We start from the raw sequence: 13,790 nt of genomic DNA on the forward strand, positions 1-13,790 counted from the left end.
CCTTCCTTTTTTTGCTCAACTGATATCTCTAAGTAAGTTGCCTGGTGCTGGTTCATCTGATGTGTTGAACTGTGCCAGTGCTATTGAAGTGGTAGATGTAGCAGAGCTGGCTGGCTCCCCTGCTGACACTTGCAGTTCCTCCTCCAGCCTCTCTCTCTGTGTAGATGGGATAACTGTGGCAGAGAAAATATCCCTCCGCCTCTCCGATGCATCCTCCTCCATTTCTGCCAGAGGACTATATCTTGAACTCGGTCTGTGATTTTGCTGCGAGGAGGGACCCGGAGCCCTGTACTCACTGCAGGCGGAAAGCGCAACTCCGCTGCAGGAGTCCGGGTCTCAGGAGGAAACACACCATTAGCAGAGACATGATTGCAATCTTTGCTCCGGTCTTCTGTGAAGTAAAACTCCAATTTTCCTTGGTTCTTCTGATTTCTTTTACCCCGGGTCATTATGCCAGGTGTTAGGTGAGAGGGATGAGCCATAAAAAGTAGAATGAACACAGCATACGTTGCTGAAAATGGCTCTGGGTGAGAGGGAGCTCAGTACTCACACAGCCATGTTAATCAGTTGCCAGACCATGCCCCCAGGAGACCCAATCTTTAATAATGGGAACAACAAAGCATAGCATAGCTGGCTGATGGCAATCTAACAATAGTAAGGTCCACCTGATAACCCTGTAAAATTAGGCTTTGTGACTTTCAGAGTCACATCTTCATAAATGAAACAGGATGTGTCTGATCATGTCTCACACACCACATGGGCAGATAAGGTAGTAAGATGTTAAACTTACAATTTCTGCTTAATGTATTTTTCAGTTTGTAAGTAATGCAAAAGTGCAAAAACACATCAAAAAAGCTACTGTATGTGTGAACATAGCCCCAGGGGTGAAGAAGCATTTTTTCTTTATATCTTTTTTTCCTTACCCTGGAAAGACTGATCCTAACTGTTTTTTTCCAGGTGTTACACGCACGCCGCTAGGTTCAGAAAGGGAGAGACGGGTTTCATGAATTCTTTGGAATCCTGGGGAAACCGTTACTCAGGGCGACCATAGGCTGCAGCTTCTCTCAGGCACATGATAGATTCAATTACTGACCAGACACATCTGACAAAAGTCTTTTTCAACAGTTTAACAGTGGAATTTAATCTGGAACACAGCCAGTGCAATTCAGGGATATTACAGCAACAATCTTCATTACAGTAAAGTCTTGAGTTTCTTGAGCAACCGGCTCTAGTAACAATACAGTAGTTTCTTCACAAGGCACAGTATTACAGTCTCTTCAGTAGCATAATTCAGCATAGATTAGATCTCTTAGCAGCACACTTCTGTAGGCTTTTCTTTCACATGAACACAATAGTACACAACATTCTTTATTCTGCATGGAGATGAAGGGGGTAAGGGTTTGATGAGAGAGATGATCCCTGTAACACAATTCCTTCCAGTCCTAATCTTCCTGCCTGATAACACTACGCAATATTAGTTCAGGGAGTTTATCTGACCTGTGTTTAGTGTCTCTCCTGATCTGAATCCTGTTCAGTTGCCTTCTGTCAGACCCATATAACACACCACCTTTCTCTTCGGCTTCAGTCAGACTACAATAACAAGATCCCCACAATCCCCCTGGGGCTCTGCGAAAACACTCCCTGTCTCCTGTGACTGTGTTTACCCCTCTAGTTGCTGGATGCTTCTGAAGCACAACACTTCCTGTCTCCTGTGCTTGTGTTGTTTGTAACAGTTGCTAGATGCTTTTGAAGCAACAGCAATACTTCTGCATGTCACACTCTTCTCTCCTTTTTTGAATGTTGTCCTCGAGATTCATCTTATTTGGTCAATCTGACCATTTCTGAGACTGTGGTGAAAGCTTAGAACCTATATATATAAATTTGTCATGGTCAAATTGGTATAACATTTATAAACATTGATAACAACTGTCAGGGAAATTTAATGTCAGGAAAATGTTCATCCATATTTGCCTGACATAGATGTTCACCCCCCTCCCTTATTCCGCTTCTGCTCAGCACAAAAGCCCCAATTAACACAGTCATGAGGGAGGCCTTACACAAACAAATGCCAGCCAAGAACTGGTTGAAGCTAACTAAAATGCAAATGTATTTCCTCTTAACACAGACCTGAGATAGATTGACACCTTCTCCCAGGCCAGAGTTTGGAGGAAAGAGGAAGTGGTTCGTTAACTTCAAAGGCACTCACAAACAATTCTCTGCCACCAGCCATAGCCATGTCGACTCCGATATGAAATATGAAATATTGTGAGTTCCATAAGTCCGACAATAATGGGAACCATATTTCTAGTGACAGAAACAGCCGAGGAATACATACATAGTTTTTCATTGTTGCAAGACAAATCAGAGAGCTGTAGTGCAAAAACACCAGAATAGCAGACTGCAGCTATGCGATGAGCGGTCTCTAACAGAAGATAAAATCATAAGGAGAAAAATGGTGTCATTTGTAAGCTTTTGCGATCAACGAGAAATGAGTTATCACAGTAGTTAGCATTTTTAATAAAAATGTACAGGCTGGAGACCGGCCCACATGGTGTCAGCACAAGGGGTGTGTGGGTAAATCTCCCCTTAGGTATAAGAGAACCCATGGACAGTACAGACTCACTCATTGCCTTGGGGGAATAAGAATTTTAAGCAACGGGTCCTGTTCGATAACAGCATAATCCAACTGGGGAGCCCCTCCTCCACCTATATTGAATCGTCTCAGCAATCGTATAGTGTAAGTTATCTTCTTTTATCCTGTTTATTTTATGTAACTTCCTGTGTATTCTAATGTCTCCTTTGTAACATACTTGTATATATTTTTCTTGAACACTGCCTCCCTTTTGAATTAAATATAAAATTCAATAGTCCTGTTTCTTTTGTTCTGTAATCGTTCCCTTCCCCAAAGCCATACCCGCTACCAAAACGCAGGCGTCCTGCCAGGCCTGTTTTATACTTCAAACTCGGCCGGTGGTGGCATAGAATAATAATAATTGGGCTATCGTGAAGCTGACAGTGACCTACGGAGGGCGTTAAACACGGATTTCAGGCTTTGGAACCCAGAGGTGTGACGCCATAAGCTGACTGGTTGCTTACCGATACCTACGCAGCGAGTAGTCTGGATCGTGTGCTCGTGACTCCGGACGAAATACTGACAGTGTGACGGCACAGTGAGATATCGCATGATTTCCCCGGTGTCGTCCCTGTGTGGTGATTACTGACAACAACCTATTTTTATGACCTTTTTCTTGTAGGACTCCTGTTAGAAATAAACAATTAACACAATTGAATCAATCAGCATCTCTTCCACTGGAGCTTTTCATACGTCTTCAACCAGCTCTCTCTCTCACTAGGCCAAAACAAGTCTTTCCACCAGGTAACAATGTCCATACTGTCTCTCGGTGGTCAATACCACCCAAATGGGCTTACCTGGTCCACAGGCAGAGATACCTGTTTCCAGTCAACAGTCTTTGGGACTTGACTCGGTTCTCTGAGTGTCTCATATGTCAGCATCATGGGCCTCCTCACTTCTCGAGTTGACATCCTCCTGGTGGGTTGTTCCACGGGTTCTTCGGTTACAGGAGTTTCTTCTGCCGCACTCATTTCTCGTACTTGCTCAGATGACCTTGGAACTGCCTCTGTAAGTTCCTGTACTTCTTTTGAATCATCCGTTTCCACCTGGTCTGGTAATTCTGCTACTCCTAATTGTCGATCAGTCTCTTCAGTGACCGGTGTTCGATCAACAGATCTGAATTGGACTTCATCTGTATCCCTTGGTACAAACTCTGGAGACTCGGGACTTAGTTCACTCTCTTGAGGATGGTACGTCCCTCTCCTTGCTGGTCTGAGAACTACAATGGTGTGCTCTTCCTCATTGGAACTTTCAAGGTCACTATCCTCCTCCGGAGTTTAGTCGGTGGTGGTCTTCTAGTCAATCTCGGTCGATGTCGGTCTGCTTCTGGGAAGTCGTCTTGTTGTGGTGGGAGATAATCACAGGGTAGTAATAAATTCAGATGGACTATTCTGGTTTTCTTGTCCCCTCTTTCCAATCGGATTTCATACACTGGACTGTCATCTGCTTTCCTCTTTACGACCACATACACCTTGTCTTCCCAGTATGAACAAAGTTTTCCTGGACCACCTTTCTCACGTACGTTCTTTACTGGTACCCGGCTTCCCGGTGCCAATTCTGCTCCATAGCATTTTCGATCATAGTACTCCTTACTCTTGCTCTGTCCTTGAGTAACCACTTAGGACGCTATTTTTATGCCTCTGCCATCCGTTCCTTCCATTTCCGAACATACTCCGGATACATTCTGCAAGTCTCTGACACCGGAGTATCGAACATGATGTCAATTGGCAGTCTTGGCAATCGTCAATTCAATAGGAAGAAGGGTGAGTAACCCTTTACATTGCACTTTGTACAGTTATAGGCATGTACCAGTTTTCACAGAGAACTCTTCCAGTCTTTCTTCTCATCAGTTGTTAAAGTGCGCAACAACGACAATAATGTCCGGTTAAAACTTTCCACTTGTCCATTACCCTCTGGGTGATAGGGTGTTGTGTGGGATCTCTGAATTCTACAGTGCTTTCCTAGCTTGGCAAAGAGCTGGTCCTCAAATTCTCTTCCTTGGTCGTGGTGTAACCTTGTAGGGAACCCAAACCTCAAAGCAAAATCATTGAAGATCTTCTCTGCCGCTGTTCGACCAGCTTTATTGGTGGTGGCAAATGCTTGGGCAAATCGAGTAAAACGGTCCATCACCACTAATATGTATTCATAACCACCCTTGCACGTCTCAAGATGTAGAAAGTCTATTGAGACCATCTCAAACGGATACGTAGTTTGGATGTTGCCTATAAGTGTCCCAGTTGATGTGTTGGGACGTTTATCTTTCAGACCCCCACACTCCCTGGTCATGTTCCTCTCAATATCTCTCTGCATGTACGGCCAGAAGAAACGTTCACGGATCAAGTTGGTTGTCCTTTCCACTCCCAGGTGTCCCATGTTTTCATGGAGTTCTTTGAAGACCATCCTACTGAATACTCTGGGTAGTACCAACTGCCGGTTTTGTCATCCTTATGATACAGGATACTGTCTTCACTGAGGTAGAGCTTCGTCCATTGTTTAACTAAAACAGATACTGCTGGTGACTCATTGTCTCTCTCCCGTTTACTTGGAAACCGATTTTGGTCCACATAAAGTATTATTCTACCAATTATCTGACCTTTCCATTGTTCTCTACGGAGTTTTCCTTTTGGTAGTTGTTGAATAGACGGGGTGATCTCGTTCTCTCACTTTTATGGTGGTTTCCACTGTCAACGGACACCACAATGGTGCGTCTTCCTCTTGATAAGCTTGCACTGCTTGGGTAGTGCTCTCAATTGCTGCCAGACTGACTTCCTCCGAGCATTCTTGCATGAACTCCTCAGGCTCTAGTGGCATTCTCGACAATCCGTCAGCATCCGCATTGCATTTTCCTGGCCTCTACTTGATGCTGAAATTGAAGTTAGCTAGTTCAGCGACCCATCTCTGACCCGTTGCATTCAGTTTGGCTGTAGTGAGGACATAGGTCAAAAAGTTGTTGTCAGTGTATTACTTAGCTACAACCTGCTTAAACTTACGGCAGCAAATAATCTCAGTATTAACAATATAAATCAGCCTAGAGGAAACTCTTAAAATATAACTTTTATTAAATCTCTAAAATTATTTTGTACCTCGAATGTCCAATATAAACTACAGATAAAACCCTATTGTAGTCAAAACATCACAACAAACCCCTCATATAGTAAAATAGGGAGGATCAACAATACTGATTCAGTCCTAATAGATGTATCTATGTAGCAATCTTTGTTAAAGACACAAAAAATGAAATCAGGACACAATGGATAACCTCTTATATAGCATGTTGGAAAAAGCCATCAATATTAATCCAGTCCTGGTCCATATATAACTTAAACAAAGTGATATAAAACTTTAACAATATGTGTGGATCTCACTCATTCCTCTGCCTGTGGACATCCTCCAGGGTTTTTTCCTCCAATTCAGTTAGTTTGTTTTACTGAGAGTAAAAATCTACCCTGTCGTGCCTCTGATATTTGCTCCCGCCCTAACAAGGGCAGTACCCAAGTGTATCTAATACCCCACAAAAAAATGCCTCCCGACGCATTTCTTCCTCCTCATAGAGGATTCATCAGGGGAGTGTAACTCGTATCTTGGGGAGCACTACAAAAAAAAGTGACTCTGTGCTATAAAGTGCTATGTGACTTAAAAACAATCTAGCGGACCTCACAGTGGTGGGCGTCCATTTTTGTGGTACAGAGCGCTGTTACCACCTTCAAAAATGCAAAGAGAAAGGGGGGTCCTCCACACCTACCTTCTCTGTTTAAATATATTCTTTTTCCCTCCATTTCTGGGTGTCCCATGTCACTTCCGCGTAGGGGCTTAATTTACATCATCATTTATTTACCATAATTCACAACCTTTTTATTATAAAATCTTATCCTTCACTTTTCTTGAATGGTACTATATATTTTCATAAGGATCTCAGTCCTAATTTTGTTTATGCTCTGAGATTGTGCTCACCTCACAGTTACATCCTGTTTGTCACCGAAAAGCTCCCATGTGACCATTTACCTCCTTTTATATTCCACATCCTAGGGTCATAGTCCTCCAACGTGTCAAAATTTGGAGGTCACCGGGCATTTACTTACGTCATTTACGGCGTGTAGGGCATCCATTGTTTGCATCTCTTCCCGGCGTCTGGAACCCATGTTAGCTCCGCCATTTCCGGATGCCTGGAACACAAGCCTTCTACGCAATTTCCGGGCTGCCGGGGTATGCGCTCATCGCATCACTTCCGGGCGTCTGGACCGCAAGTCCGCATGTTACCTTCGCCATTTCCGAACGCCTGGAACGCAAAGCTTCCACGTCATTCCCAGGCGCCCGGGGCATGCGCTTATCGCATCACTTCCGGGGGTCTGGACCGCAAGTCCTCTTTGGGCATCTAATATGCTTGTCATTGACATCATTTCCACGTAGCCGGATAATTTAGTATATTTTCATGCAGAGTCAAATAAATACATTTTATAAAGTGCATTTTACATGTAGATTTACCTTTTTACGATGGTCATTTATTTCCTATGGAGATCTCTCACACCTTTACCTTTATCTCTATACAGTCCCCTCTCTAGGTATTAGGGAGATATTGGAATATATCCCTTCCACATAAAAAGAATGACTCTAGATTGCCCTCCTTTATTGTATTGGAGGGAACCAATCGACGCCACATCATTGCAAAAACATTGAGAATCTCCAATACTACTACATCTCTGACCAGCATTGAATCCCAATACATAAAAATAATATAGTAACCATTTCTTTATGAGCGATGATAAACATCATAATTCTTATTTATAAAATGAGCCTATTCTTCAAGACATTATTACTGATTTTGGAGGTACAAAATAATTTTAGAGATGTAATAAAAGTTATATTTTAAGAGTTTCCTCTTTGCTGATTTATATTGTTGTCAGTGTATACCTCAAACTCTGCTGTAGTAGAGATGATCTCTAAATGGTTCACAGATAGCCCATTTCAATGCCAGGAACTCCAATTTTACGGAATGTAGATGTTAATTCTTCTCGGAGTCTGTCAACGTCCTAGAACCGTAACTGATGACTCAATTTTCCATCTTGATGCTGATACAGGGTAACTCCCAGTCCAACTTGAGTAGCGTCACAATGAAGAACAAATGGTAAGTTGAAATCATGATATCCAAAGAAGGGTGGTTTTACCAGGTACTACTAGTCCTTCCAATTCCTCCTGGTGGCTTGCCGTCAAGACAATGGGCTGTTGGGACGAAACGGCGTTGTTTCTTTTAAGCCCGGTCTTACCCACGTTCTTTTTTTGAGTCTTGTTGACTCTGTCGTCCCCCTTATAAGGAGGTATAGTGGGGCGGCAATCCTGGAGAAGTTCAGAACGTAAGTACGAAAGTAGGAGAGGAATCCTAAGATCTGCCCCAACTACCCGACAGAAGAGGGCCGCTTGTCTTTTACGGCCCGTACCGGAGCGATTTCTGCTGGGTCCATGGTACTGTATATCCTGCCACGGACACAATTTTCTCTAGAAATCGGACTTGCCGTTTGAACAGTTCACACTTCTTTGGTGTCAACTTAACTCCGTGTTGTTGATACCGCTGTAATACGGTCCTCACGTGCTCAATATGCTCTTGGAAGGTTTTGCTGCGTACCACATTGTAATCCAAGTACGGCTGGTAGATATCGTCCCTCAATCCTTCCAAACAGGTCTCCATGCGCCTCTGAAATTCTGCTGGAGTTGAACTGAGCACAAACGGTATGCGGATCCACTCATTTAACCCCCACGGTGGGATGAATGCTGTCAAGGGTCTACTTGACTCTTCAACAAACCCTTGATGGTAGGCTTTACCCTGATTGAGGACAGAGAACCAGGTACTTCCTGATAGGCTATCCAGCATATCTTGAATCTTTGGTATCGGGTGCCGATCAGGAGAGGAATAAGACGACTTCGACTTTTGGACCCAACCTCTATTGATTAGATCTTGTAAATACTCTTTAACTTCACGGTGTAATGGTTTCGGCACAGACATGTAATTTCTGGTTACTGGGGTCGTGTCTTTCAAATTGATTTTCAATTGCAACGACGGGATACAGCCTATATCAGAGTCATCATTGGAGAATGCATGACAGCATCTGTTTTGCTATTGCTATATCTTCAGCACACAAGTGTTCCAGTGATACTAGGGGATCACAGGACCCTGAGGTGGGTCGTGCAATTTCATCCCCTGGGCAACTCCTGTTCCTTGGTGGGGAGACTGAATTCACTGTAGACCCCTGGGCGGGTCTCACACTGGCTGGATATACCATTTTAATGGTTTCAATGTGACCTAACACAGTCTTCGGATCCATTCTAATTTCGTGTTTCGTAGTATTCATCACCGGTATTGTCACTCGAGTAAACCCACCAGTAGGAATCATAATCACAGTCTCACCTTGAACTAGGCCTTCCGGAAGTTCTGAGGAGTCTTTTGGCATGAACAGTCTTTTCTGGACTTTTCTTCCCAGTTCTACCCAGATTCCACACCTCACCCCCACTATTTGGTTTGCAGGGATGATGGTTGTATGCCAGCCTACCTTGACTTCTTTTAGGTCCATTGTATTCTATGCTTTCTTTACTCTATGAATCACATTTTCTGCCACAGCGTTGGGTATGGCAAGTGATGTGGCAATTGCATCCACCACCAGAGTCCCTGACTTGTGTTTCGTGATGACCTCACTGATTACATTATAACCCAGGATAGGATTCTCTGCCATGTTCTGATCACTGGTCACGAGAAAAGGTACCAAAAGCTCAATGGTGTTGCTGTTCTTCATGACTCTCAGTTGGAAAGTCACTTCCACCCAGCCTATGAAAGGGATTTCTGTCTGGTTGACAGCTTAGCCGTGGAGCTCCACTGGTCCTAAGAGTACTTTTAGCGACTGAAGGCAGGTATGTGGCAGGTAGCGCCTACTCCATTCTTCATTTAAAAGGCTCACTTGGGCTCCTGTGTCCCACAGTGCTTTTACCAGGAGTCCATCTAGCTGGCACTGTATAAAGCACCTTTCACCGATTAGACTGATGAAGCTATCTTTACTGACCGAGGAATCCTCCTCCCAGGAGTACATCGTTTGACCTCCGCACTGGACATTAAGTAACTGATGCCCCTGACTGTCTTGCAGCTGTTGTAGATGGGAACACACTTGGGGATAGTACTGACGCAGCTGCTTTACCTCATGTGCCGTTCTGGGGTTTGGTGAGATTTGGATTTGCTTCTGGGCACTCCATGTCGCAGTTACCAGTCACCCCACACTGGCAACCTCCTGTCTTTTAACCCAATCGCCCGTGACCATTGGCTTTCCGTGGCATAATGTCCTTCCTCGCCACATCTTAGACAGTGGACACACACTGTACTCTGATTTGATGAACGGCACGCTTCACAAGCCGGGTATTTTCTGTTTTGGAACCCACTCCTGGGTCTGAGGGATATAGGTTCTGGCCTGGAACGAATCAACTTTTTCACCTCAATCAACTCGGCTTCCAGTTCTCCTATTGCTTCCTCCCAGTCAGCGCTGATTTGATGAACGGCACGCTTCACAAGCCAGGTATTTTCGGTTTTGGAACCCACTCCTGGGTCTGAGGGACACTGGTTCTGGCCTGGAACGAATCAACTTTTTCGCCTCAATCTGCTCGGCTCCCAGTTCTCCTATAACTTCCTCCCAGTCAGCGCTGGCGGTCCTCTCTTTTGTTAGTGATTTAAGATTCCCTCTCAGAGGTGGCACTGGAGGGACTCCAATGATCTTCGGACTGGCCACCGGGGGGTCTCCAACTTCAGCTGACTCATTTTGGTGATTTTAGGAGCGGAGCCTTTCTTTAACTTCTGTTCGCTCTCTGACTCCAAACTAGCTGCCTCATTCATTTTTTCAATTAGGACTTCATCCAGAATGCCAGGATCTTCTAGGTACTGTTTCAGCTGCAACTTGATGTCTTTGCTGCTTAACCCCGTTCCCAATAATCTCAAGAACCTCTTCAGGACTAGTCCAGCATCAAACTTCTCATCCGCTTCTATATCTCTGGATGTAAACAACAGTCTATCCTTCAGTTCAATTGCTCTGAACAAGAAACTTTGCGGTGATTCATTATTTTTCTGTGAGAGGTTAATGAGTCGGTGGAACAATTCTGAAGTACTCTCTTCTTTATAGTGCCCTTTTAAAATCATCTTCAGCTGTTGCAAGGAAAATTGACTCTTAATTTCTAGCATACTAAAGAGGTTCAGTCCAGGGCTTATCGCTTTCACCATCCCCTCGATGATCTCATCTGACTGGTAGCCTTTCTGTAAGCCTGCATCGATCTGGTGCAACAAGTTCATATAAGACAGTTTCTCTTTCTGTTCACACTCTCCAATCTGTCCCTGGATCTTGAATTCTTTCCTTATGGTGATTTGTTGTGTTAGACAGGACTGTCTTACTGATTTATCTAACCCGAGCACGGTAAAAGTTCTGTCTGAGTCTTTCACCCTTTCAGAGGTTTTGGTCGATTCCTGCAGGGCTGTTGTTAGGGCTTTGAATTGTTCTTTCAATTCCTGCTGTTCTGTCTGCGGACGGAGATTTCCACTTTTGGCAATTGGTGCCGCCCCTCCATCCTCCAACTTCATCCTAGTTAGAAACTGTGTTAGCTCCTGGAGGAACGTCCACATGACGTCTTCAGCTTCTTTCTCCCCCAGCTCATCCATTTTTGCATTAATAGCAGCTAACAGTTGCCTGCGGTTGTGTGGTTTAGATATCTGTTCTTCTGACATCTTTATATGTTCTGCTACTGTTCTCAATTCTTCACAAGTTAACTGAAGAAGCAGCTCACTAATTCTGTCCATTTGTATTTCCACATCCATTGCTGCTAGTGAGTTTTCTTTAGGGCTGGTCCCCTTTAACTGATGTAGCAGAGTTGAATTGAGGTGCTGTACTGCTATGTTTTTCCAGACACTTTTCATCTTCTCCCTCTACATGCTAATTCCCGCTCAGCATTCCCCGTATGGGCTACCAATGTTACACGCACGCCGCTAGGTTCAGATAGGGTGAGACTGGTTTCATGAATTCTATCGAATCCTGGGGGAACCGTTACTCAAGACAACCATAGGCTGCAGCTTCTCTCAGGTACACGATAGATTTAATTGCTGACCAGACACATCTGACAAGAGTCTTTTTCAACAGTTTAACAGTCGAATTTAATCTGAAGCACGGCCAGTGCAATTCAGGGATATTACAGCAACAATCTTTGTTATAGTACAGTCTGAGTTTCTTCAGCAACCAGCTCCAGTAACAATACAGTAGTTTCTTCACAAGGCACAGTATTACAGTCTCTTCAGTAGCATAATTCAGCATAGATTAGCTCTCTTAGCAGCACACTTCTATGCACACACAACCACAGGATTTTCCTTCACAAGGGCACAATAGTACACAGCATTTTTTATCCTGCATGGAAATGGTGGGGGGGTTTGATGAGGGAGATGATCCATGTGACACAATTCCTTCCAGTCCTTATCTTCCTGCCTGATAATACTCTGCACTGTTAGTTCAGGGAGTTTATCTGACCTGTGATTAGTTTCTCTCTTGATATGAATCCTGTTCAGTTGCCTTCTGACAGATCCAGATAACACACCATCTTTCTCTTCTGCTTCAGCCAGACAACAATAACAAGTTCCCCACAATCCCACTAGGGCTCTGCTAAAACACTACCTGTCTCCTGTGACTGTGTTAACCCCTCTAGTTCCTGGATGCTTCTGAAGCACAACACTTCCTGTCTCCTGTGATTGTGTTATTTGTAACAGTTGCTGGATACTTTAGAAGCAACAGCACTACTTCAGCATTTCACTGAGAGAAATCCATTTTGGCTTTTTTTTAAGTTTTATTGTGAGTCCGTAGAAGTGTCATAATACTCTGACAACATTGTTCACAGCAGTGAACTGGGAGTCAGAGATGCTTTCAGGGGTCTTCCCAAAACTGTTCCCATGTCATTTCAACACTGTTCCCATCAATTTGGGCAATTTTTAGACCCCCTGCAGACCTCCAGGGGGAGGTGGCGGAAAAATACTTGAGTTTCCCACTGACTTACATTGGGCTCGTTGCTTAGGTCGAGCACCCAAGCATTACGGTTTGCTCGACCTGAGCAACGAACGCCCAAGCATTTTCATGCTCGCTCATCACTAGTTTCCATAAATTACATCATCTACTGACACAATAAGGAATAATCACATTTCCAGATGTGCTGATATTGTGGCTAGCAGGTACACATGAATTGGCCAATTTATGTGCTAAGATTTCTCATTTATTTCTATTTTCTAGCAGTAATGCTGTTCAGATTTCATATATTTCATGTCGTATGCTTAGTGTTGCAGAGTGCTGCTTTGTTTTTGTTAGTTGTATATGGAGGCAGCTACTCCTAGTAACCACCTGTACACACCTATTTCTTGTTTTGGATGTGCCAGACAGATTTTTCTGTCTTTTGGGGAGCAGTTATGGATAACTGGTTTAATCAGACCTTAAAGGAATCCCCTAAGTTCTTGAGGAGGCACATCTTCTTGTATCCCTCACAATTTTACATTGCTTCGCCTCTAATTCCACTAGTTTAGTTTGAATGGCTTCCAATTTGTCTGAGAGTTCATTACGTTCATTTCGTGCAGCTATCAGCTTTTTGTGTAATTTGGCACAGTCTCCGATTTTATTTTCCATGTGAGATACTCTCTTATCTAGTTCCTTAGTTAGAGTTTTTATAGGCAATAATAAAGTGGCAAAGTCCTTTTGCATAGAACTGCTGAAAGCTACCAGCATATCTCTAAGTAAGTTGCCTGATGCTGGTTCATCTGAGGTAGTGAACTGTGCCAGTGCTATTGAAGTGCTAGATGTAGCCGAGCTGGCTGGCTTCCCTGCTGCCACTTGTAGCTCCTCCTCCAGCCTCTGTCTGTGTGTAGCTAGGATAACTGTGGGAGAGGAAATATCCCTCCCCCTTCCCTACTGTACTACATCCTCTTCCATGTCTGCCAGGGGACTATATCTTGAACCCAGTGAGTGATTTTGCTGCGGCGAGCGACCCGTGGATCCTGTACTCACTGCTGTTGGAGAGTGCAACTCCATTGGAGGTGTCCAGGTCCCAGGAGGCAAAACAACATCAGCAGAGACACGGCTGTGAATGGAGGTATCGGAGCCATCTTTGCTCTGGTCTT

The sequence above is a fragment of the Phyllobates terribilis genome, unplaced genomic scaffold, assembly GCF_046119375.1.
Source record: "Phyllobates terribilis strain yellow unplaced genomic scaffold, ASM4611937v1 Scaffold_4__5_contigs__length_816908805, whole genome shotgun sequence".
In the NCBI taxonomy this organism is placed as follows: Eukaryota; Metazoa; Chordata; class Amphibia; order Anura; family Dendrobatidae; genus Phyllobates; species Phyllobates terribilis.